Below are 886 nucleotides of genomic sequence, written 5' to 3' on the forward strand. Positions count from 1 at the left end.
GAAAATTTGCACAAAATGAAACCCTGCAAGAGAAAGTAAATCAAGAACTAAATATTCTTGAGGCTCAGGTCTTTAGTTCCAATGCTTGTAAATGACATCTGAATGCATTCACAACCCAAATCTGAGCAGACAGAAGCGTCCCAGTCAGGCCCAGTTTAGTTCCTCTAGAACATTCAGGGATACAGAACAGGGACCAACTCAGGCTGAGAGACACCGACTTGACATGAAAGCTGTTGAGGCCACAGTTGCTGATGAAGTGGTCAGATTTCTCCAGTGGTTCTTGGTTCAGGGAGCTGGAGCTGGAGCTGCTCTCAGGCACCACCAGGACGTGATCCTGGAGAGACAGAAGGAAGAAGTCCAGGCCTGACAGAGGAGAAGGAGGCACAGAGTAGAAACAGCAGATACGTGTGGGGAAAGGGAGAGGGTATCAGTCCAGCAGAGGAGCAGGAAACCTACCACCACAGTGCTCTGCCTGCACGAACCTGCAGGTGAGGAGGACCTGGTGGTCCGGCACATCCAGAATGATCTGGTTTTCAGACACCGGCACGTTTCGGCAGCCGTAAGCGTGGGGACAGAAGGAGGCGTTGGCGTGGCCTGAAAGACACAAACAACCATCTCCATTTGAATGTTTCTCAAACAGCCGGAGCAGGAAAGCTAAGATGAATCAAAGATCCTCCACCCTGCCAGATCCGACCCTGGTAATGTAGACCTACACAGGGTGGGTGGGGTGGAGCGGTTGGTGGTGGTGGAGGATGAAGACGTATCTGCCCAAAGCCTGGACACGGTGGAGTCTACCGCAGCGTTCTGAGTAGAAGGATGAGAGCGATGTTCAATGGTACATGTTTTCTTTCCTGAACCGCCGATGTTTCCAATCACGAATCTCAGT

The sequence above is a fragment of the Aulostomus chinensis genome, chromosome 1 (genome assembly GCF_037954235.1).
Source record: "Aulostomus chinensis isolate RoL2024-O1b breed Wild chromosome 1, RoL_Achi_v1.0, whole genome shotgun sequence".
In the NCBI taxonomy this organism is placed as follows: domain Eukaryota; kingdom Metazoa; phylum Chordata; class Actinopteri; order Syngnathiformes; family Aulostomidae; genus Aulostomus; species Aulostomus chinensis.